This window comes from Hydra vulgaris, chromosome 05 (assembly GCF_038396675.1).
Source record: "Hydra vulgaris chromosome 05, alternate assembly HydraT2T_AEP".
Lineage (NCBI taxonomy): Eukaryota > Metazoa > Cnidaria > Hydrozoa > Anthoathecata > Hydridae > Hydra > Hydra vulgaris.
The window spans coordinates 31710964-31737708 of record NC_088924.1 but is presented as its reverse complement, the minus strand read 5'-3'; the positions used below and the strand labels follow the sequence as shown (position 1 = coordinate 31737708).

The window sequence follows — 26745 nt, the reverse complement described above, 5'->3', positions numbered from 1 at the left end:
ATAAATCTAAAGAATCTAACAATTAATCATTAATATATATAATAAAAAGTTTATTATATATAAAATGGACAAGTTTATTAATGTTGAAAGATTAGTCTTACCAAATGAACCTCTAACTAATTTTCAATTGATAGAAGCCGCAAAAAAACTAAAAATAAAAAATTTTAGAGGTGTATTTGTTAGAGATCAATTACCAAATAGAACAATAAAAAAAAGAATGTGGAATATTAAATACAGGAGATTCAAGTACTAATGGATTTCATTGGATTTGTTGGTATAAAGACGATAAAAAAAAGTACACTTTTGACTCTTATAGCCAACCTCCACTATCTGAACTTGTTGAATACTTACGCTATCCTGTTTATTATAATAGTGAAAGAGTTCAATTTGGAAATACTTCTTATTGCGGCCAATTGTGTCTTTACTTTTTAAAGAAATTAGATGAAGGATACGATTTTCAAGATATTATTGAAAACTTATTGAATGCAAAAATATAAAAAATCAAAGATTTTTCATGAATCTGAAAGATTTTTTAAATCTTTCATATATAAAATGCCTGTCGATATATTCGGAAGAACTTTAAACTCAAATACACAATCAATAGTTAACGGATTAACAATGTCTCAAGCTAATAACACATTTCTTAGAAGAGATGGACTAAATAATATGACTGATAAACTTGATATAAATGGTAATACAATAGAAAATATTCCAGCTCCTATAGATCCAAATGATGTTGCTACAAAAGATTATGTTGACCATATAATACCTACTTCTCACATTTTAAAAATAGTACCAGATTCAAGTTTAACATGTCTTGGATCGAAAAATCAATCTCTTCCACCAAGTACAGGTGATAAGGGAACAGATGCATATATTATATCATTTAATAACAATAACCGTGGTATCCTGAGAAAACCATGGATAGCATTATATAAATCTACTACTACTGGACCACCTGTAGCAGGTAACGTATTTCTTAAAGTATACGCAGATGGCAAACTTCGTCATCTGCGTATATTTTAAGAAATACGTTACCTGCTACAGGTGGCCAAGTAGTACGATCTGATGTATTTAGATATACTAACACATCTTATGGTAGTGAATATATATTGATAGATACTGCAGGAAAGGGTATTGGATTTTATTTAAAATATATTAGAATGCATATTATTGGTATATCTGGAAATTGGTGGGAATCAAGAGTACGAATGTATGATGGTAGCACTCCTCCTAAACATGCTAACAATATTATAACGCCTTGGACCTTATACAACTATGGTAATTATTCAATGTCTAGTGGATATGTAGATGCAAATAATCAGTCTAGTAGTAGTACATGTATTTTCATGTCATCTGGATTAGAAGATTTTTATCTTACATCGTGGAATAGTAATAACCTTACTTCATTTAATAATGAAGAATCTGGATTATTAGCTCATATAAACTCTAATGGTACTACAGCATCATCAATTGATTCAGCAACTACTATCTTATTTTACAGAAATTTTAAAGGTTCGATGCCTAGTGTTGGTTCAGGAAGAAAATTGGTAGTCACATTAAACTCTGTTGATGAACAAGTTGGACAATCTGGAAGTTTTCATGTCATTGGTGTAGCTTACTATTACAGTTAACATCGATCATAAAAGTTGTGGTCAATTTTATATCTTAAAATATATATAAAATTGTGGCTGGATAAATGGTTGAAAATAAAAATGGTCCAGAACCCTCATTTCTTTACTACTTCTATACCATTTCTTTGTTACTTTTTCCGCATACATAGAACTTATAAGAGACTTATAATTAGGTTTGTTTTTCTCCTAACGCATTTCATTGATAGCTTTGTTGTTTAGTGCGCTGTCATCAGTGTGGCTTTGGGGGGTTTAAGACCTTCACTTAGCATAATAAATTTTGGAATTGAAAAGCAAAAAAATTTTCTAAGTGTTAAAATAAAATTTAAAAGTTTTCTCATTTCATAGATTTATACACACGATTGATCTTAACATATGTTAAAGACGTTTACACGCAAACTTGACATATGCTGAAAATGTTTGCACTTACAGACGCTTGTACTTAACGCAACACAAATGGAAGAACTAAAAAGATCTGAGACCATTAAAAACCATAGACTATAAAACGCTAATCTAAAAGTTAAGCCGAAAGAATACTGCGCAGTAACGTCCTTTTGTGGCAAAAAAAAATTTTGTACGTTAAGTTTGCTTTTTCATTTATCTTTCATTTTTCGATTAATTTTAATTATAGTGCATATAGTTATACAAAAAGATATACAACTTGTACAGGTATATTATTTCACGTATAAGAGTTTTTAAATATTACAATATTAATAAATAAATAGTTTTAAAGAAATAAAATATTAATTACTGTATTTATTCTTTATCAACGGTAGGCTGAATAGGCGCATAATGGCATAAGTGCGAACTGGCATAAGGGAAAAGCGTTGCAAAAACTGGCATAAGTGCGAACTGGCATATGTGCGTATTGGCATAAATGAGCCAAAAGAGTTTGCAAACTTTGGCATAAGCGCAAATTGGCATAAGTGCAAAATGGCATATATGCGAAGCAGTTGCAAAAACTGGCACAAGTGCGAACTGGCATAAGTATGCCGAACAATTTTGCAAACATTGGAGTTCGCATAATTGCGACCCGGCATAAGTGCGCCGAATAAATTTGCAAACCTTGGCATAAGTGCGAAGCAGTTAGAAAAACTGGCAAAAGTACGAACTGGCATTTGTGCGAATTGGTATAAGTGCGCCGAACAAAAATGCAAATATTGGCATAAGTACAAATTGGTATTCCTCAGTTATGCCAGTTCGCACTTTTGCCAGTTTGCACTTATGCCAATGTTTCTATATATTTTTAATAAATAAATTTTTTTTAAACATTTAAATAAAATCTTATTTCTAAATTTTTAAGTTAAAGACAATCTGTAAAACTTGATACAATTTTTAATAATTTACACAACTTAAGTTTAAATGTTAGATATTAGCCTAGAGCGGAGAAAATAGAACAAGCCTCAACTTTATTTTTCGTTCTAATTTAACAAAAATGGCAGTGAAACAATTATCAATTCTACTTTATTTCTTATTATCTTCTACAACAACTAAAAATTTTATAAATCGGTATGTTTAATTAATTACAAATGAAAAAAAAAAACGTATTCAAATTGTGGAGAAAATAAAATTAGCCTCATTTACGTTTTATACAAGAAAATACAGAAAATATTTTGTTTTTTCGCTCATTTAATATTTAATATTGTTTCCTGACTTTTAAATGACTTCAAATATGCGACTTGACAAATATTATTCACAAGATTTTGGATTGTTTCTATAGGTATTTTATTTCAAGGTTTCTAGAAAGTATTCCCCATAGATTTTTAATTAGGTCAAGATCTGGACTACATGCGGGGATGCTATTCCATTACGTGAATATTTTTTTCTCTAAACCAAGCTTTTTTAAGTTTTTAATTATGGATAGCAGCATTATCTTGTTGAAAAGTGAAATTTTCACCCATCAATTCCTCACCATGTTCAAGCAAACTTATTTCTAATAAGTCAATGTCGTCCTGTGAATTGATATTTGTTGAAATTCTTGCCAGTGGAAAACCAGCAAATGAAAAAACTCCCCAAACCATAACAGTTTCACAACCAAAGTTACAACGTATCCGAGTTTTTTCCTCTTTTCAAAGATTGTGCCAGAAATGTTGATTGCCATCAGGACCATCTAGATTGAACTTTTTTTCATCACTTAAGAGAAATTGATGCCACTCTTCCTGCCAAGACCCAAGTTCTTTTGCAAATTGTAATCTACCTTCTTTATGACGAGCAATATGTTTTGTTTCAGTTTACGCTTTTTCCAAACTGTGTTCGGATCTTCATGTAAGATTGGTCTCACACGTTAAACAGGTACAGGTAATTGTAAATCAGCACGAACCTGAAATGTAGTCATGTGCTGAGCAGCAGCACGACATACAATAACTCATTTAATACGATGATCAATTTTACATTTGCCACCACTTCCCTTATAAGTTCCATAACTAAATTGCCAATCTTGAAGTAATTATTAACCACTTTTGGAGATCTTTTAATTTCTTTGCAATTTCCCAATTAGATAAGCCTGAATCTTTATATGCTTTAGTTACTGCTAATTCTTCATTCCTTAAACGCTTACCACGTTCCATTTCAAATTAAGGTATTAAAAACCAAATGTTAAAAACTTTATGAGCACTGATTTCACAGACTTTGTTTAATTTACGAATAATAATAAAAAACTAAGTCACAAATGCGTATTACCAGATCAAAATATACAAGTAAACTGAAAATAATTATTAATGAGGCTAATTCTATTTGTTACCGCAAATATCAAATATTATACACTTTATGGTTTTATCAAAACCGTAATGTAATTATGCTATATTATAATCTAAAAAGTTGTTGTTCGTAACTATAATTATATGTGTGTGGATACAGCACAAACTTGCTTACAGATTTACAAAACATTGGATCAGTACATGGTGAGGCTAATTCTATTTTCTCCACTGTAAACTTTCTTTCACATAGATAAAATATGAATCATTACGGATTGTGGTTTCAAAAAAAATGCCTAATAGCTTTGTAAAATAAAAGATGTTTTTATATACACATTTATTAACCAATTAACAAAACTTAACAAAAATTTACAATTTTCAATAGTTTTTAATTCTATTCAAGTCTATATTAAACAAACGCGCCATCAGATTAATCTAAAAAAATGTAATCGAATTAAAAAGGGAAAAAATAAACTGCATATATTTCCTGGAAATCAATTTATTTATTCATATAACAAAACAAAGTATATAAGAAAAAGTTTTTTTTTTTTTTTGCAAAACAAATTTAGTTATTTGCAAAATTTAATTATTTGCAAATTTAATTATTTGCAAAACAAATTTAGCTATTCAAATTTAATTATTTGCAAAACAAATTTAGCTACATCGACATCGTCAAATAACAATTAGTAGATTAATCAAATACAAAAATACTAACTATAAATGTAGCTTACTATTTTCCCAATTTTTGTGGATTCTGTAGAACGTACTATATAAGGAGAGCTCCCTTTCCTTATATAGTACATTCTACAGAATCCACACTCCTTATTTAAAAAAAGGGGTTGAAAGCTCAACCCCTAAATTTGGTCCCTAATTTTTTGTGCGTTGTGAGATGTTGGCTCTCTATTTGTTCGACAATATGATGAAAAAGCGTTGTAAGATTTATCTAAAATGAAAAAAAAAAATTATGATATGATAAAAGAAGTAAAAACATTACATATCAACACTACAAACTAGTTTACCTGTTGCTGATGTTTTTTATCTAGAGCATTGTTAAAAACAGTTCAAACCTGAAAGAAAAGACATTTATTGCAAAACCATTAACAAAAGCACAAAAGCTATCAGTGCAAACAAATTTAAAAAAAATTAAAACTATTTTTACCTTGGTTGTGGCAAACTAATTTTTTTTAAAACTATTACCTAATGATCAACATAGTAAATTTTAAACAATTAAAGTTTACTAAGTTAAAACCATATTTTAACAGTAAGTAACAGTAAGTAAGTAACAATAAGTAACAGTAAGTAAGTAACAGTAAGTAAGTAACAGTAAGTACAGTAAGTAAGTAACAGTAAGTAAGTAACAGTTAGTAAGTAACAGTAAGTAAGTAACAGTAAGTAAGTAACAGTAAGTAAGTAAAAGTAAGTTAGTAACAGTAAGTAACAGTCAGTAAGTAACAGTAAGTAACAGTAAGTTAGTAACAGTAAGTAACAGTAAGTAAGTAACAGTAAGTAAGTAACAGTAAGTAAGTAACAGTAAGTAAGTAACAGTAAGTAAGTAACAGTAAGTAAGTAACAATAAGTAAGTAACAGTAAGTAACAGTAAGTAACAGTAAGTAACAGTAAGTAACAGTAAGTAACAGTAAGTAACAGTAAGTAACAGTAAGTAACAGTAAGTATCAGTAAGTAGCAGTAAGTAACAGTAAGTAACAGTAATTAACAGTAAGTAACAGTAAGTAACAGTAATTAACAGTAAGTAACAGTAAGTAACAGTAGGTAAATTTATGAAAATTAGTAGAAAAAAAACCAAAGTAGAACTAAAAAAAATAAAAAACTCTATCAACATGGGTGAATGAGAAGGTAGAATTATAAAAACAAACAAAATCAAAAAAAAATAAATAAAGGGATATATAGTTATATGTTTATTTTTATTAAAAACATGATCTTTTTAAATAAAAACATTAATGGTTTCATGAACAGATAAGGATACATCAATAAAGTACATACACAGTGACATTTTTTCATTTAAAGTATTTATTAGATAGCTTTATTTCAGTGATAATTTTATTTATTATGAAAATTATTAACTGCAACTTGAAGTATTCACAAAATCTTAACTGATAATAAAGTATTATTTTGACAGGGAGAATCATAAACACAGCCACAGCAGTAAATCATTATAATATTTTGCATGTTTTGTTAAAATTTTGATGGTGTTTAGCGTAGAAACAGAAGGTATATCTCTTCATCAAAATTTTTTTATAAATTTAACCTAATATTAAAAATAAAAAAGATCAATAAAAGTAAACATATTAATTTTATATAATAAAGCTATTTTGACCTCCCAAAATGAATTCTCGGTTGACCGGTTGAAATAAATAAATAAATAAAATAAGAGATTTAAAAGCAAGGTTTGACAAATAATAAGGATGTTATTTGTAAAATGGATATATTGAAACTTAATAAATTTTGAAAACGCATTTAAAATAGTTTTCTTGTTTATGATACGCTACTTAAATTGCGAGCAGGTGGTTAAAGCGAAATTTTTAAAGCAAAAAAGAGGTAAAGCGATTTTTTTCTTTATTCATTTTATTTTTCAATACTGTCTTGTTTTAATCTTTGTTTTAAAAACGTTCTAACAAATTTATTTTGTATTAATATAATTCAATTATTTAAAACTTATTAATAATTTATATCCATATGAACTCAATAATAAAAATTAATAATTTAATAATAATTTTATAGTTTTAATTCTGCTGCTTATAATATATTCGAGTGTATATTAAATTTATCGTTGTTAAAACTTTTATAATTATTGCATAATAATAGAAACCAGATATTTATTCATTAAGAATTAAACTATATGACGTAAACTATATTCATTATTTAATTAATAATATAATAAACTATGTTTGTAACTATGAACAGTTTTTCTTTCATCTGCACTCAATAAATTGGCTTTATTTTTCTCTAAATCGTTTTATTTATTTTTATTTGTAAGTTTTGCAAATAAATGAATGAATAGTTTAAAGATAAATTAAAATTTGCTAATTGGGCGCGTGCGCTTCTTTTGTTTATGACGGGATTGTTAAAAATATATTCATTAAAAATCTCATTTTATGTAAATTTAATAGTTTTTATAGTGTTTCATTAAACAAATTGTTTGATGTTTCAAAACTTAATTTTAAAAATTTGTTTCGTTATAAATAAATCGTTTAATACTAAGAAGACGAATGTTTAAAACAATTTAAAATAGGCAATAATCAGTTTAAATAGTACCTGCAAACAAGAGTTAGTAATATTAACTAATTAATTATTATTAACTAATTATTATTAACTAATTATGTTAGCGGTTTATGATGAGCAAAAGAGATAAAATGAGCGAATGTTTCTCTTCTTTAACTTTAGAGATTTACTTCATTAATATTCGAAATAATTATATGTAACTTAAGAACATAATTTAGACAGTACTTTTGTTTTCAATTAGTCTTTTCTATTATTTCTCGCGCTTTTCTGACCATTTGCGAAGTTTTTGAATAGAAATGAATTTTTTTAAAATTAATAAAGAATTATTGCATGCCTGCTTGCGCTTTTAAAAAAAGCATTGATTTTAATTAAAACTGTTATAAATGAAATAACTTTATTCTTTACCCTTCAAGCATTAACTTATTTTTGTATTTATAAAGTTTAGTCAAGAAGAACTATTACTAAGATTTAAAGTGAGAAAAAAATTTTTTTTGATCGTCCTAAAAAATATAATTGACCGTCAATTCCTTGAGTTAACCGGTTAAATCAATCACCTGCCTTCAATTCCTTATTTTCCACACTGTTATATATATATATATATATATATATATATATATATATATATATATATATATATATATATATATATATATATATATATATATATATATATATATATATATATATATATATATATATATATATATGTATATATATATACATATATATATATATATATATATATAGATACAGGGTTGGGGTGTAACGAAGTACATTTACTTCATTACAATACTTCGTTACTTTTTGCAGTACTTTTATAGGTAACGAGTTACAATTACATCGCATTACTTTTACTTTTTAATTTTCGTTACTTTAATGACTTACTTTTTTACTTTGTAACGAATTACTTTTAGAAAAAAGTACTTAGTTGGTTTGAATAAAGTATTATCCTCTGGCGAACGTGACGTCACATTAACTGGCTAAATGATATGGGGAAAACATTGCGAAAATGGTGAAAGAATGCAGTGTTTTTGATTGTTCAACCAATGTTTAAAGTCATATATAGAATTGATTCATCTTGCAAAAAGAAACTCTGGTCGCCAAATACAAAACAAATCTATGCATGGTCAAAATTTTTTGTATCTAGTAAGTTTTGTATTTGAATCATCTAAATATTTAAATACAAATTTGTCTAAAACTTGTTTTTTTATGTTTTTATCTTTTTATTCATAGTAAGTATGTTTTTTTCTTTCATGAAAAAAAAGAGAATTTTGAAAAGCATATTGACTATGTTCCATCGGTGAATATGTTAGGTGCTAAAAAAATATAGTGGAGTCATCCCACCGACATAACTGATTGTTGTCACCAAATGAAAGGAGAATAAATAGATTAAACAATTATTTTGGTATATAGTTTATCTTGTTGTTTAAAATGTTTTTGTAAAACTGTTTATGTAATAGTTGCAATTTATTTTTGTCATGCATTAAAATTAAGCATTTATAAATTATGCGTTTGTTGCTTTTTTTTTGTGGATAAAATAATGTTAAACAGCTCGTAGAGCACAAATTATATTAATATGAAATATCAAAGTTATTTTTGCATTTTTTGCGTGGTAATAAAATAGTTGAATCAGACCATATTTTTTTTAAATGTCTGTGTTTGTATTTACTATATGCCTGAAACATGTTTTATGAGAATATCGTGTACAAAAAGTCTTTGTAATAAATCTCAAGTTGATGAAGTCAGTGAACAAATGAATACTGACAATGCCTTGACTGGAGTGTAGGATGTTAGTGTCTTAAACCAACACAAAACAGCAACTGAATTTAGCGAAGACATTGGTTTTAATTCGATTAGCAAAGACATTGATTTTAATTTGATAGCAGATTCACCAAAACAGAATGCACAAATAAATTCAACAACAACAATTGAGAATCCAGAAAGAGATGCAATATACAGTATTGTGAATATTAATTGCATCAAAATTAAAAACAATATAAATCCAGGAAATTTTAAGTTTTCTTGCTCTAATATAATAAAAACTCATGCATTAATATTTTATGTGTCCTCCTCGTGCTGCTATGACTTTCTGCACACGATTTGGCATGGAATTCACTAAATTTTTAAAAATGTTTTGGATTTCTGTGTCTTCAATCCAAATCTGAAGGATAGTGGTGGTAAGCTTAGTTTTAGTTGTGCAGTCATGTTTTGGCAGTCTTTTTTTTACAATTGCCCAGAGATACTCAATTGGATTAAGATCAGGGGAGTTTCCAGGCCATTTAAGGGTTTTAATATTATTTTTTACCATGAATTTCTTGACTTTTTTGGAAGTATGGCATGTGGCTAAATCCTGCTGTAGTATTCCGTTTCCATTTGGAAACACTTTTAACATCTCTGGAATTTAATTTGTGTGTGCAGAACCTCAATGTAAGTGTCAGAGTTCATCATTCCAGTAACTGGGTAGAGTTTTCCTGGTCCAAAAGCAGAGAAACAACCCCAAAACATCTTCTTTTCTGGATGCTTGGCATAATGTTCAATGTATCCGGGTCGTAAAGGCTTACCTTAAGAACGACGAACAAACTGTGACCGTTGGCCTTGCACTTCAAAATGTGATTCATCCGAAAATAAAACCTGCAATCAATAAAAAAACAAGTTAACTGTTATTAAGTCTCTTCAATTTAATACCTTCAATTTAAAAATAGTATGATATACAAATATAATAAATAAAATAGCTGTAAATTTAATAAACACATCTTGTCTTACCTTTCTCCATTGTCCACTTTTTGTATTCCTTTGCCCACAAGAGACGCTTCTTCTTCATGACATCTGTAAGTAATGGTTTTTTAGAAGGTTTTCTGGCAAACCTTCTAACAGCTATAACTTCCTCCGCACAGTACTCGAGTAGACATGAATGTCTGCGTAGCTAAATCATTCATTAGTTGGTCACTTGTCTTTTTTAGATTTTTGATACTCTCCAGCATCAGATATTGGTCATCTCTTTCTGAAGTCTTTCGTTTTAAACCACATTTTCCTTGTCTTAATGGTGATAAGCTGCCTGTTGCAATGTTATGCTTCTTAACCCGGCTAACTGTAAATTGGTTTACTGAACATAATTCTGATAATTCTCCCGATGAGATTTATCAGAATATTGAAGTAAAGTTAATATTTTAGATCTTTTTCTTGGTGTAGTGTCCATCTTTATTTATTTACTTTATTTAAATTTATTTATCCTTCTAATCACAGTTAAATTATAAAAAAACACAGTATAAAACAAAAAAGAAAAAAATGTTTGATGTAATTAATTTGCGCAATACTGTAAGTAGGAATAAATAATTTATGTGAAGAAACATATCATTTTTGTTTAGAAGTATCAGGTTTGAAATTAAAGGCAAATTCTCCATTTAGTTATGCAGACAATAGCATGTATAAAAAAAAAAGTGTAACATTAACAGGTTTAGAGTTTGATGTTTTGGAAAAACTTTTACTATATTTGATTGCAAAAGTTAGCGATAGGAGAAATTCAAAGGAAGAAATGTATAATCAAATCATGGTATGTATAATTAAATTAAGAATAATTACACCTTTGAAATAATTGCTTTCATTTGCAACATTGCAAAACAAACAACCATAAATTATTTTTGAAAGTGGATAGATATTATGCATTTAAAGTTAAGTTGCTTAATTAAAATGCAAAAATAAGATCACTTGTTTGGCACTATTCCTGCAGTTTTCAAAGCAAAGTTCCCAAGATTAACATCAATAATTGATTGTTTTGAGATTTTTATTGAATCTCCATCCTCTTTAATGTCAAGAACACAATTATACAGCCAATAAAAAAAACATTGTACTATAAAAGTATTTATTTCCTGTACTCTACTTGGTGCTATTTCTTTTAAGTCTAAATTCTGGGGTGGAAGATCCAGTGATACCCATAATGTTAGAGAATCACAATATAACTCATTGAAGTATCACATACTTGGTGATTAAATTTTAACTGATTGCAGCTTTACTCTCACAGACGATTTTGCTGTTGGGAGCAGAACTGAATTAATTACTCCAGCTTTCACAAATGGAAAGTCACAGTTATCAACAAAAGAAGTTGAAGATTCAGGAAAAATATCTTCAGTTAGGATCCACATAGAGAGAGTTATTGGACTTATTAAGAATAGGTTTACCATTTTAAAAGGAATCATACCATTACGAACCATTGAGAGTATTAAAGACGAAGTAGTTTCAGCTGATTTAGTAAATTTTGACAAGGTTGTGACTGTGTGTGCAGCATTGACAAATTTAGCTGAAAGCATTGTTTCTAAACCACCATCGGAATGATGGTTGTTTTGAAACAATGCAGTGTTGGCTAACTGGTGAGTAATTATATGAATGTTTGTATTTTGTGTCGACATCTGGTGCAGTGTTGACTCTCTCGTAAGTCATTATGTGTATAATTTTGTTTTGTGTTATGTGTGTTATCATTGTGATGTTATTGTTGTGATGTTTTGTGTTGATAGAAAACTTGGCTTACCTTCTCGTTAGTGTCTATTGTTACAAATGATTATTTGATTTGATTATTACTACTTCTAATTATTCACTAAAAGCCAAGAAACATTCTTTAAACTAAAGCATATATTTAATGTTGCTTTTTTTATCATTAGGGTTGTTCTTAGGTCACAAAAACAGTCTGACAAAGTAAGTTTCTTCTTTGTTATTTATTCAGTCACATTTTTAATAATTTTTTATTTTTCACAAAAACATAAAAGACATTGATGTTATAATTCAAATTGTTATAATTAGTAACTTTGATCATTTCATTATTATACTGTGAAAAATATTTTTTATTTATAACAATTATTGCACATATATTAAAAATATACGAAATAGATATTACACTGTGGAAAGCTTTAAGCAAAATATATAATTTTTAAATATTATTAGAAATCAATATGTAGTATTTTTGTTTTATTTATTGACTAGTCTGTGAACTGTGCAATAATTTCAAAATGATGAATTAATTAAACTCCATGATTCCTTTAGGCATATTGGCACAGATTAATTGTAATATAACGCTAAATTTCGTTCTAAAAAGTCAAGTAAAATCTCTTCAGCCTGTAAAATAGATAGTTCTGTCTAATCCCGACATTTTTATATTATAATTTCTTTTTTACATATTTATTTACATATTATAATCAGTATTAAAATGTAAAGTTGTTGTTGCGTTTGAAATTGTTGCCATTAAGCAAATAAACAGTCATCGCTTGTCCCTGAGGTTCTTTTTTTCGGACTTTCAAGTGCAATCCCCGTGTAATTTATGTATCACTTATTGACATAATTTATGTATCACTTATTGACACTTATTGACAGGTATTTTATATTAATTATAATAAGTATTTATAATATAGTAACTTGATCAAAAGTACGTAAGACAAATGATTTGATCTATTCCTTTAGACCGGTTGCGTGGACACAGTGGGGCAATTAGTTTAAGTGCACATATATGATTACGCAAAAAATTTCTTTCTCTTAATTACTATGAAAGTAATTAACATCTTTCAAAGAGATTGCAGTTAAACAGACGACTTAAAGGTTAAAAAAAATTTTCTTACTTTTAATTACTATGAAAGTAATTAACATCTTTCAAAGAGATCGCAGTTAAACAGACGACTTAAAGGTTAAAAAAAATTTTCTTACTTTTAATTACTATGAAAGTAATTAACATCTTTCAAAGAGATCGCAGTTAAACAGACGACTTAAAGGTTAAAAAAAATTTTCTTACTTTTAATTACTATGAAAGTAATTAACATCTTTCAAAGAGATCGCAGTTAAACAGACGACTTAAAGGTTAAAAAAAATTTTCTTACTTTTAATTACTATGAAAGTAATTAACATCTTTCAAAGAGATCGCAGTTAAACAGACGACTTTAAAAAAATGCTACATATTAAACACACTATATATGTGTTTAAAAAAACTATTAATGTGTTTAAAAAAACTATTAATGTGTTTAAAAAAACTATTAATGTGTTTAAAAAAACTATTAATGTGTTTAAAAAAACTATTAATGTGTTTAAAAAAACTATATATGTGTTTAAAAAAACTATTAATGTGTTTAAAAAAACTATTAATGTGTTTAAAAAAACTATATATGTGTTTAAAAAAACTATTAATGTGTTTAAAAAAACTATTAATGTGTTTAAAAAAACTATTAATGTGTTTAAAAAAACTATTAATGTGTTTAAAAAAACTATTAATGTGTTTAAAAAAACTATATATGTGTTTAAAAAAACTATTAATGTGTTTAAAAAAACTATTAATGTGTTTAAAAAAACTATATATGTGTTTAAAAAAAATATTAATGTGTTTAAAAAAACTATTAATGTGTTTAAAAAAACTATTAATGTGTTTAAAAAAACTATTAATGTGTTTAAAAAAACTATTAATGTGTTTAAAAAAACTATATATGTGTTTAAAAAAACTATTAATGTGTTTAAAAAAACTATTAATGTGTTTAAAAAAACTATATATGTGTTTAAAAAAACTATATATGTGTTTAAAAAAACTATTAATGTGTTTAAAAAAAGTAATAATGTGTTTAAAAAAACTATTAATGTGTTTAAAAAAACTATTAATGTGTTTAAAAAAACTATATATGTGTTTAAAAAAACTATTAATGTGTTTAAAAAAACTATATATGTGTTTAAAAAAACTATTAATGTGTTTAAAAAAACTATTAATGTGTTTAAAAAAACTATTAATGTGTTTAAAAAAACTATATATGTGTTTAAAAAAACTATTAATGTGTTTAAAAAAACTATATATGTGTTTAAAAAAACTATTAATGTGTTTAAAAAAACTATTAATGTGTTTAAAAAAACTATTAATGTGTTTAAAAAAACTATTAATGTGTTTAAAAAAACTATTAATGTGTTTAAAAAAACTATTAATGTGTTTAAAAAAACTATACATGTGTTTAAAAAAACTATTAATGTGTTTAAAAAAACTATTAATGTGTTTAAAAAAACTATTAATGTGTTTAAAAAAACTATATATGTGTTTAAAAAAACTATTAATGTGTTTAAAAAAACTATATATGTGTTTAAAAAAACTATTAATGTGTTTAAAAAAACTATTAATGTGTTTAAAAAAACTATTAATGTGTTTAAATAAACTATTAATGTGTTTAAATAAACTATTAATGTGTTTAAATAAACTATTAATGTGTTTAAATAAACTATTAATGTGTTTAAAAAAACTATTAATGTGTTTAAGTAAACACACTATTACTGTATTAGTGTATTTACTTAAGTAAACACACTAATAGCATTAGCTTGTTTAATATGTAACCTAATATGAAGTTTCCTGTAATAAAGTTTATTAGTTGTATAAAAAGCTATTTATTAAATCTAACTTATTTTGGTAACGTTCAGAAGCATCTTTTGATAGTTTTTTTTGATAATCATAAGACATTTTCAAAGCGTTTAAGTAGTATTGTTTTGAAATCAACGCGTTTGTTTGCTCCCACATCAAAATGGTAGATACTTTTATTTTTTATTTACTCAATGATCACGTAATTTTTTTGCCGCAAGAATAATATTTACAACAATATTATCACGCCGCATGTCAACAAACCGTAATTCGATTGTGGAAAACTCTAGAACATTTTACAGCCGGTACCGGTTTCAATTTCTTGATATTATCAAGAAATTGAAAGCGATACCGGCTGTAAAATGCCGGTAATGTATTGAAACCGATACTGGCTGTAAAATTTTCTAAAGTTTTCCATAATGGAAATTACGGTTTGTTGACATTTGGCGTGATTATAATGGCAGCCTCCAGTAGTGCTATTGAAGTTGATAAATCAAAATCTCCTTGGCCAGACTTAAATGCGATGATTAATTGCGTTAACGTTACTGAAAAACTTTGTAAAATTGTTTTGCTTGATGAGTGCACGACAGCCTAAACAGGTTTCAGCATATAGTAACTCTCCATCTTACCTCCGGAAACATCTTAAAGTATATATTTTTTGTATTTAATGGATTTTTTGTAGTTAATGTAACTTGTGGATTTTTTGTAGTCGTAGTTAATCATTTAATGGTTATTACATCATACTAAAAATGGAATGAATTCTCTATAGAATATATAACAACTTTTAGATACAAAGTCTTGAATATTTACCTGTTTGAATTAATTTTTTTTTAATTATATAATTTTTTGGAGAGAATGTTTTTTTTTACTTTGCTTTTTGTAATGTTGTTATGTTGTGCTACATTTGTTTGTTCTACAAAGTAAGTTTCAAAAACTTTTTTTTTTTTCAACACACTGCTTTAAGTTTTTTTTAAATATATTTATATTCTGGAATTTAGTTATAATTTTTTTACTGTAATTTTTATTTAGTTAGTTGTGTAAAACGATTAATTAATTAAAAAGTACAATGAACTTTATTATTTACAAAATAAGATTGTTATTGGTTTAAGTTTTTTGTAGCAAGTTTTGATCAGGTATATTTTTATTGCAACTTTTATTTTGTACAGTAGTTGTATACTTGCCTTAACTGTTTAAAAATAAACTGAAGTTTTATTTTATAAACCAGAGTTGATGTTGGTTGCTATTGTGAGCTTTTTTGTTAATTGTTATATTATAGAGATGTTGTTATGTTTTTATCTTGTCTTAGAACACATGTGTGTTAAATATAAAGATATTTTTAAATTTATTTTTTGTCTGATATTGTTGTTGTTGTTATATATATTTTATCTTGCAGGGATACAGCAAACTTCAAAAACACGACAAGTTATTTTTTAGTTTTCAGGTATTTAATGTTTCTTCTCTGTGTTTTTTTTCACTTTGTGTTTTTTAAGCCAAATGCATTTGATGTTTATTTTTCTATTTCAAAAATTTATGTATTATTAGTAACATAGCATTATAGGTGTAATTTGAGTTTCTTTAGAGAACTCATTCCACTAAAATAAAGGAGTATAAAAAAATGGAATTCAATGTACATGTCTATGGAACGGATGAACAGGCTGATAACTGAAAAAAGAACTGATGCAATGAACGGCATTTGTGACAACCTTGATTTGACTCAGTTTCAACAAGCTGAAGTAGCATTTATTACAGAGCATGTCTCTGTTAGGAAGCCTCTTGCTCAAGCTTTAATTATCTTGCAGTCTGAAACAAAGGCCTACATGGCATACTTGCAGCCGGCAAGAATGATTTTGAAAGATAAAATGAAGTTCCTTCTTCGCAGCAGCTCAATCCAGTACTGCGAGCAAATAGTGGAAAAAGTTGATGCTGCCATAGATAGCAGATACAGTCAGTACATTATGAATGCTTAGTTAATAGCAGCAGCAATTGTCCATCCAAAATTTAAGACATTTTGGGTCAAAAACAGTGTACAGAAAAAATTGCTATGTAATTCTTTGAGAACAAGATTCGACAGCAGCAACAGCTGGCTAAAAATAATTGCTAGTACAAATTCAGCAGATAAAACAGCCATGTCTGAAATTGAAGACAATTTTTTTCAATTTAGATTATCTTATGACATTAGTACAGCTACAAATAATATTGTTTCAACATACATTAGTAGCACCAGTTCATCACTTGATGATCTTCATGGCTCTCCACTGTTAATAAAATGTCTTTTTTGAACTGAACACTGCTTTGCCAGCAAGTGCAGCCTGCGAACGTTTATTTAGTGTAGCAGGACAAGTGTTCATGACAAACCGCACTAGAATGAAAGATGAACATTTTGAACAGCAACTGCTATTGCGCGTCAATAGAAAATTCTAGTAGACTTAATGTTGATGAATAAATTTGTTTTATTCCAAGAAAAAAAGATTTACAGATAAATTTATTTCTTGCATGTACAAACATACAAGAAATAAGTTTATCAATAAATCTTTTTTTCTTCTTTTACTTTGTAACTAAAAAATACTTTCAACATACTGTACTTTTTTACGTTTACTTAAGTATTTTTGTTCAGCAAGACTTTTTACTTCTACTTCGTTACTTTTGCAGTTAGTACTTTTACTTTTTACTTAAGTATTTTTAAAATGTAACAACCCCAACCCTCCTGAAATATACGCAAATTTATGTCAAAAACACTTAATAAGTGACAGTTTTATTTTATTTAAAGAAAAAGAAACAGGCTATAAAAATTCGAAAAATACAAACAATCAACAACAAACAAACATTTATTTATAGTTTTATAGTAAAATTAAACAATGAAAAACATCATTTCCTCTTGAAACTAAAAATTTATCAGCTCTAATTTGCTTGCAGACCTTGCTTGAAAGACTGCGTAGAATACTGATCCGCGCGTAGAAAAGCCTAGAAACTACTTTTAAAAGCGAAAGTGAAACGACACTGCTACTACTACTACTACTACTACTACTACTACTACTACTACTACTACTACTACTACTACTACTACTACTACTACTACTACTACTACTACTACTACTACTACTTCTACTATTACTACTACTACTACAACTATACTACAATAAACGTGATAGTAGCAGATTTTTTACCCTTATGTTACCTTTATCTAATTCGTTAAATAATCGAGTCTACGGGACTTAATAAAAGCAGTGTTAGTGTTTTTTTTTTAAAATTATCATATTCTAGGTTAAGTTAAGTTATTTTAACTATTACGAACTGTTTCTTCATGGTAACAACTGAGTTATTTATCATGCAATTATGGAAGCAATTATAGACAAGTAGCATGAGGGATCATTCACTGTTCCCCGACTCCCCGTTGAACCTGCTTACAAAGCAACAGTTTTAATTCAAAACACTTCTAGTTTTCCTCTTAATTTACAGAAAATATAAAAATTTTCACGACTAATTTTCACTACTAGTCCCGTAAAAGAATTATTATTCAGTTTCAGAAATATTCATGGTAAATAAATGACTTTTACTAAAGAAGTATGTCAATTTTTTTTGTTAATTCAATATGACAACATAAAAAACTACTTTCAAAATAAATGAGTAGTAAGGAAAAAGTTTGTTATATTATTGTTCCTTTACATCGAAAAGTTAATGTTTACCCTTAGTTTAACAATAAAATAGTTGTTGAGTCACATTAACAACGCTCAAAGACAAAAATTCAGGTAGCATTAGGTCATATTTTTAGTAAAACTTAAAAGTAACATTCTTTTAGCTTATTTAGAGTACTTTTTAAAATTTATTACTTGTGACTAAAAAATTACATTGTGTAACATTAAAGAGAATAAAAACTGTATACTTTGATTAATAATCATTAAACTTAAATGAAAAAAAACAACCCAAATCGTACTCAAATTCATTTAGGTGATATTACAAAGTGACCTAAAATGAAAAATTCAATTTAAAAACATCCACCAGAAATGTTGTGCTGAAAACTGTCTGAATAATAATAATCCATGGGATTTTGACATATTTTGAGAACCATTTATTTGATTTTGATAAGTTTTCGATTGTTTGAAATCAAATTTTTCCCTTTAAAAACAATATATAGGTAGCCTAATAAAGGTTTATCGTAAACAAGGAAAAGTTATTAGCGATTAGATTTGAGGAAACTCATTTTAGACAAGTAACCTACAAATAGTAAGGTTCAAATTAAATAGCGAGCAAAAGAGAGTGTATAAAGTTTAGAAAAAGACTGCAGTCGTGTCCTTAAATTGTGGAATGTGTGAGGCGGATCGGAAAGAAAATTAAAAAATTAAATAAGAGGTCCATCAATTTTAAAACTTGTATAAAAAATGATTATTTCAAAGTCAATGTATTCACTTATTGATTTTAAAAAATATTTTCAAAATGAAACATAGCTACAAGATAAACTAAGAAGAAGAAATTTCCCAAAAAATCCCAACAGCAATTCAGAAAAACAAAAAACGCTGTGCTAGTAACTGTACAAATGTGGGATTTTTGAAATATTTCTCTTGAAATTTTTGAAATATTTTGAGAACCATTTCTTTGATTTTGAAAAGTCTTTCGTTGCATTAAATCAATTTTTTCCCCTTTTAAATAATGGCAATTCTGGAAGATCCTAATAGCAATTTAGCGATGACCAATTGCGCTGACAAAAACTTATAGAAGAAAAGAATCAAGGAAATTGAATATGCATTTTAAAAGGTAATGAAACTTGTTGCAAATTCGTTATGTGACGCTAGTAGGTCAGTAATTTTATACTATCCTAAACGGAACAATGCTTGTCGTTTTGCTACAAACAAATAATGGCAAAAAATTTAACAAGAAAGTTATGGTTTTAAAAGTTTATGTTGTTTCAAAATTTTTCAACAAATCTGAACAAAATAGCTTCTGCTAAAATAAATCCCGATGTAAAAAATTTAAATAAAATTAAAATATTTGAACATTTAATGTTGTTAAAAACGATTGTATTTTTTTATTTTGCTCAAGGAGGAAAAAGGCTTAACTTGCCATACTTTCCAATATTCGTGTTTGTAGCTTATATCAAATATTTTTTTTCGAACGACAACATTTTTGTATAAAATATTATAAAAATAAGCATTATTGTTGAGATTCAAAAATAACTTTTTTTAAAATTTTTTTGTAAAAACCGTCATTAGCTACATTGAGTAGTTCACGCTTCCTTCTTTAACGATATCGCTAACTTATACGCTTGTAATGCTGTTAACAAAACTGTGTGTTGTTGGTGTTAACAAAACTGTGTGTTGTATACGCTGGTGTTAACAAAACTGTGTGTTGTATATGCTGGTGTTTACAAAAAGGGCTATGTTACCTGTATTTACATAACGTAAATACAAGTAACAACGCCAAACTCGGATTTGTGACGGGAATAACTTTTAAAAAACTAACTGATTTAACAATTATTTAAAAAATGGCAACAAAAATTTTCATAAAATAGAAGGTTTTATGTACTTAATATAACAACTTCTACAACATTTAATAATGAAATTTTTTTTGGGAAATCTTACTCTTAAATGCAGAAAAATTGTTTTTTAAAAAAGTAAGCAGACATTTTATTAGTAGCCGTATAACAAAAACTTATTTGAAAAATTTATTAAAAGTAATTCCATACGGATCGAAACTACCGTTTTCTTTGGAACCAAAAATTACCTTTATCCAATAATTTATAAAAAATGCTGTATAAATATTATATAAAAACTACCTCATTCAGTATTTTACATATTTTTTATAATGAGAAAAAAAATAAGTTTTTGACATTTTAGAACAAAAACTGTTTATTATGCTCCAATATCTTAATTATATTTTATTTTATTTTAATACATACTTCATTATAAGTCATGACCTGCAACCAATTCACAAGGAGCACGTTTTAAATGTTCCCCAATGAATCTGTCAATAACTTCTCTCGTTTTAGTTTCCAACAAAAGTGCAGCTGAGAGAACAAAATCCTAATATAATTAATATTGATTAATAATTAAGCAATCTGAGGCTGATTTATCAGATTCTGGGTTCATGTATTAATAAACTGTTAAATTTGCCTGACATTTCTTATTAGATCAATATTGGACAATGCTTGTCATAATTTCATCCTGTATTTACGAGGAATTAAATATTTATTTGACTAATTTAATCCGAGAACAACTTAACAGAAAAGTTAAATGTTAAATTGAATATATAATTTTTCATTAAGTAAAATAAAAACTCATTTTTTATAAAAATCCTTTTCGTAACAGTTTTTTCAGACTTTTTTCTAATTATAATGTTTAAAAAAGAGTGTTTGATTCCTAACATACTTTGTAAGAAAGTACTGCTTTATAAGTAAGGTGACTGGCCAACAAATTGTTTTAAACGATTAACCTAAATCAAATGTTAAATTAAGTTCACTGCAATACCAGATTAGCACAAAAATTTTTTTAAATCTGGCATCCGGTCAATTACACATGTGTAATTGATGATGCAACAAATAATGCATAACATATAAAATAAATCACAAACCATAAATAAATTGAAAAAAACTTAGTTACTCAAAAAAAAAAAAACCTTTTAAAACAGATCACACACCGCTATTTATACATTATAAATGATGACCACTCACCATTGAACTTATTTGTATCAATGTCTGTAGTAGAGTAAAAAATTCATTATTTATAAAAAACAACCAAAACCAATATATTAATACGTTAGGCAATATTTGTTACCTAAAATACTAAGAAGAAAAGAATAAAAAATTACTTACATCTTTTATCCATCAACATAAACAAAGATGTTGTGTCACCATGATTTTCCAATCAACAGTTTGCATTGGTTTGGTTTGGCAAAAGGATTTGGCGGGCATGGTCAATTTATTCACAATCGTGAATAATATAATATAAATAAAAATCAACAGCAGTATTCTACTATTTTTAACGTTAATACGCTTTAACAGGAATTGGTTTTGAAATGCTTTTAAACAAATCTTTTAAATAAAATGATTTTTAACATTATATAGTAAATGTTATTTGCAATGTTTGAAACTATTTTATTTAATTTATTATTCACGCTTGATTAAAAAAAATCACGTCTTTTTAAAATTTTTACATAGAACAATACGCCTCCAACTTCCTGAGCAATGATTAGTATTCTGCGGGGATAATTGTTGAGCAATACTTTTCTCTATCATTTTTGAAATTCAGCAAAGCTTAACATGCATTTGTAAATGACCTTAAAGCAAACAAAGCTATTATAATCATCTGAAAGAATTTTTATGATCTTTAAGTTTAAAATTTTTATTAATAGTTATTTAACCTAAACTTTTGGAGATTGTAAAAATAGCTGGAAAAACAACTTATATAAAATTTTAACAAAATTTTTGTTTGGTATCAAACTAATAAACTATTTTTTTAAATTTTTTTTAAGTTAAACTACCAATACTTTCCAAGAAGATGTGTAAATAAGTTGCTAGTGTGATTATATGTATCACATGTAACCACAGCATTGCACAAAAAATCTTTAAATCTATCATGCAGTCAATTTCACATCATATAAATTAAATCACAAGCCATAGATAAATTAACAATAGTTAATTTGCTTAAAACTGCGTTTAAAACAGATCAAAAACCACTGTTTACGTGTTGCGAATAATTACCTCTTGGCATTGATTTTCTTTGCATTAACGCCTGCTGTAGTAGTGCAACAAAGTTACTATTTGTAGAAAGCAACCAAATTACTTTGCAAAACATTTAGCGCTTTTTTGAAGTAACAACAAACAAAGAAAAAATGTACTCACCTCTTTTAACCATCGACAAAACGAAGATATTAGGCCAGCAAAATTCTTCAATTGTTGGCCTCAGTTTTGGTCGGCAGATTGACATAGAATTTTCTCACAACAAGCAGCAGAATTTTTGTTGAATATTATTGAGCTTGAGTTCACTTGTTCTTAAAGAAGTTCTATGGTGTAAATACTGGCAAAAACAAAAATAATAAATTTTTATTACCAACTTGACCAGATAATGTCTTTACGGAAAGAAATCATTAAAAAAAAAACGTCGCATATGCCTTCTAATTTAGTATTTAAACAGTTCAATTAACTTATAGATTAAAAAACAACTTTGTTCCATTTTTAATTAAATTTGTTGCAGAAATAGTGAACAATAGAAATAAGTTTATTTCAATTTTTCACTATTTCTGTGAAAAAAAACATTTTTTATAAAATTTCCAAAATTTTATAAAAAATGTTTTGACTAAACAGAAGAAAATATAAAGTACCGAGGCAGGAGGTACTAAAGCAATTTTGAAGCGCCTAGTCAACTTACAGATTATCTGTGAATGGCTCTATTCACATCACTTATAAGTCAAACATAAACTTAAATAAAATTTAGTTTTTATACTTTTTCCTATTAATTCTTTGTATAATTCAAAAATTAAAAATTGAACAGAAATATATATATATATATATATATATATATATATATATATATATATATATATATATATATACATATATATATATATATATATATATATATATATATATATATATATATATATATATATATATATATATATATATTAGGGTTGGCCAAAATCTAACAAATTTGAAAATTACACGTGGGTGCATAAAAAGTTGTTCCTTACCATATAAAAATTATTATTGTAAATAAAAAAGTTTTCTAGGATGTTTTTAAGTACAGTCGCATTTTATTTTGTGGGATTGGGAAACATTTAGCATCTATTCCAAATATTTAAAATGCTTTACTTATCGCACAAAATATATTTTACATTAAAAAAACGAATTATTTATTCTATATAACCAAGGTGCTATCTGGTGCAGTGATGCATGGTATAACGGAAATTGTTATTTGAATTGAACAAAGTCAGAGAATAACTCTTTCTTACTGAAATTAACTACAAGTTTTCTATGATTTTCAACAACTTCTATTATTTCGTTTTGTACTTCCTTATCCTAAAATTAGCCAAAAATTCTGTATAAATATCTGAATAAAATTTTAAATACTTTTTTAGATACCTTTGTCTCACATTTGTGAGTCTCTGAAGAGAATCCGAACATAACTTGATTTCTCGCTCTGCAACATCGTTTGTAACCTTGACTGTTTTAATAAAATATTTCATCTTTAAAAAGTTTCCATCTTCCTCCCATTCTGAAGGAGGAAGTTTGACGTTTACCGTTATCGTTTAAGTTATGAAAGAGCAACCAAGATCTTTTCCCAATATATGACAATATCTCTGAGTTCTTGTGAACAGATGGAAGATTAGGTTTTCCAGAGTTGATAGCAAGTGGCTTTTCCGCATTTATCATTTTTAACGCAATATTAGCCTTTTCTTTAGCAGAAACCTTATTAGAAAAGAGACTGAAGACTAACACCTCCTCAGTTAGATACCATTAATACCTGTTAAGAACTTCTTAAACTTTCTGAGCTGCATTAGAGAAGCCTGAGATCTGCCCCAGAGCGCCTAGATCATTGTATAAATGAATACCGTTAATTGGTGCATCAGAGCCATTTGTTGCTTCTAATTATGCTTTAACTTATAAAACTGAGCTGAAAGTCAAAAAGATTTTTAACTTTGCTACATCAGAATCGAGTAAATCTTCTTTAAAGATGAACATTTTTGGTGCATGTAACAAGTGTGACATCCATCTGGCATGATGATTTGCTCCACAGGTTTTCCAGACATAAGGTTCTGGTCCGCCTAAAAGATAAAGTGCTAACTCTGCAGCTTCCTTATATTCACCTCGGCGATGCTTCCATTTTACTTGTTTCTCTAAGAACACACGAGTTTTGTCTGCTTTCGTTTTAAGGAAAGAATTTTCAAGATCTAGAAACCTGTTTAGTTTTTTTAGTGGAGCCTTCTCTGCGCAAATCCATTCTTGTTGAAAATCTTTGAAATCTATATTATAATTAGCTTTTTTTTCTTTTTTAAATAAGGATTTTCAAAATGCTTCCAAAATCAGTTCTAAAATGTGATGACGACAAGCCAGCCAAAGAAGAGTTTTCATTGGTTTACAATACTCTAAAAGAGTTGTAGCCCCATTTTTAACTCCTATATTACATGCAGTCCTATCAAAAACCTGGGCAACAATGTTGGCTTTGAGATCCCACTTCTCTAAGTCTTCCAAGATTCTTTTGCAAATAGAAAGTTCTGTACCAGACTGTATAGGTTTTATTGATAATATTTTTCCTTCAACGCAATTAGGAAAACCACCGACCAAAACAGTTAAATACTCAAACCTTTGCCCTGAGATTTGTTTTAAAAGTTTTCCGTCTCGATGAAGTGTCAAATAATCTGATTTAATCTTATTTTAAAATTCTGTTATTATTTTCCTTGCCATTACTTGCCTATTTAGCTTTCTTGATCTTCTTATAGTATTTATTGAAAGGCTAAAATCGTCAGGTTTAACACCACCTGTATAAAATTTAAAAAAATATATTTCTTTTTAAACTTGTATACCATAATGTTGTTTATTTATAAATAAAAAACAAACCTAAACCTAGAATTGTAAAAGTATTCATCATCAGCTGAGGATTTGATAACTTAGTTCTATCTGCAGTTGCTGTTATCATTGGGTAAGAAATGAAGTTTTTTGGCAAAACCAGTGTGATATTATCTGATCCGGTATCTTTTTTTTCTCCTTGCTGCTTTTTAGAAATATTAAGCTAAGGATCACTTTTAGGAGAGTTTGGAGATGCAGAACTTATAGAATGACTAGATTTAGTGACACGAGAGTATTAATATTAGTCACTACTATAACCAACCAGCTTAACAGTTTCTTCATCATCTATTTTTTTTCTTTTTTCTTTTTCAGTTGCCACCTGTTTCTTTTCGATTCTTTCTTTTTTTCTCCTAACACTAAAATGTAGCAAATTATCTTTTACACCAATTCCTCTAGTTTTTATTCCATTTTTAAGAGCTGTAAACCAGGCAATATCTTCATCTGCATCCTTAGCTGATTTGGTCTTTCTAATGTCATCTTTCCAACTAGGAGAACTAATATCAAAAATGCCATCTAATGATTGAATAAAGTTTTGTTCAAGTAAACTCTTCTTATTAAAAATCCTATTTTTAGATTTTGCAAGCAACCTCCTTTTGTCACGCAGCCTTAAAATATTGTCAATACTGTACTTGTCTTGTTTATAAGAATGCCAGCCTTATTCCAAAAGAGCTTGACTGATTTAATAGTAAGCAATGCAGCTAACTTAGATTTCGAAATGTTGCTTTGAGTGTGAAATGCCTCCCTAACTTTAGTAAACTCTTCATAAGAGCTATCAAAAACTTGCAAGTGATACCTTGAAATGAATGATGCAAATATTTTAAAACTTTAAATAAACTTTCAAAAACATAAAGTTATAACTTCAGTCTTAATATAGTATTAAGCTTAACCTGAAGAATTTATAAACATTTCTGGTAGTGGGCAAAGAGCTTGTTTTTGAATATTCTAACGGATATCGAACCAACCATATTTTGTTAGTTGACTTCAATACTTTCAAGTATTTCTTTTTTACCGACTTTTTTAATTTGGTTGGTTCAATGTCATTTTTCTTTGGTTTAATTAGTGACATTTTCTTTATCAAAAATATACTTTAAATTACATAAACTAGAATTGAAAACAAGGTAAGCATATAGTATTAACCACTTAGTTATCTTAATTATATAGACAATAACTTGGCTGATAATAATAAATAGTCAGTACGTATGTTAGTAAGCATCTAGGCCTAATATAGGCCTAGATGCTTATATATATATATATATATATATATATATA

General features: G+C 27.3%; 1 long non-coding RNA gene across 1 annotated transcript; it reads right to left on the bottom strand.

The window, feature by feature from the left end:
* Window positions 1-5020: 5020 nt before the first annotated feature.
* Window positions 5021-21966, bottom strand: LOC136080029 (uncharacterized). Its single transcript, XR_010638392.1, has 3 exons — window positions 21724-21966; window positions 5344-5391; window positions 5021-5267 (listed from the first exon to the last, which is right to left on the bottom strand). It is a non-coding gene; the product is annotated as an uncharacterized LOC136080029 (long non-coding RNA).
* Window positions 21967-26745: the final 4779 nt, after the last annotated feature.